Source organism: Sinocyclocheilus grahami, unplaced genomic scaffold, assembly GCF_001515645.1.
Source record: "Sinocyclocheilus grahami isolate Dianchi unplaced genomic scaffold, SAMN03320097.WGS_v1.1 scaffold271.1, whole genome shotgun sequence".
Lineage (NCBI taxonomy): Eukaryota > Metazoa > Chordata > Actinopteri > Cypriniformes > Cyprinidae > Sinocyclocheilus > Sinocyclocheilus grahami.
In genome coordinates, this window is record NW_015505450.1 from 1,056,825 (window position 1) to 1,057,482 (window position 658).

A 658-nucleotide genomic window follows, 5' to 3' on the forward strand; every position below is an offset into this window, starting at 1 on the left:
CATCAAGGTTTATGTTTATTATTATATGTTTTTTCTTTGGCAATCCAATCCTTGACCTTGCTAGTGTCATTTACCGGTTCATCTTTGCCGTCAGTAATATAATGTACCTTTACAAGCCAATTTGAGCAGAGCCCGGGTTTGAGATGAAATAATAGTCAGTATTCACTGATATAAGGAACATATGTTTCTCTGTGATGGTGCTGACTTTATTGGTTATACTTCATAAAACAATTAGATTTAAGCTGGGAAATATGCTCATCTTTATAATGCGATCTCTTGAGTTTTATTACGTCGCCTCTGTGTTAGTGCAAATCGAGTGTGTTCCCGCAGAAGCAGAGGATGTCGGTGGTGTTTATGGCATAGTGCTGTTGTCTTCTGGGATGCTTCAGACTCTAATGTGAACGATTCCATCATTGCTCTGCGCAGAGCGATACAAATGATGAGAAAGAAAGAGAGCATGAGACAAATCCATGTATTGTCTTCAGCAATCTAATCTGGGCGCAGACACATGCTCGACGGATGTCCACATTTGCATCTAACTGAGAACCAAGCTATTAGCCTGACAAAGTAGTGCTGTTGTTCAATTGCAGTCTGCAAGTCTGTTGGGTGATGTGTGTCTGGGGAATCCCAGTCTGCAGAGAGAGGGAACGGTGATAGC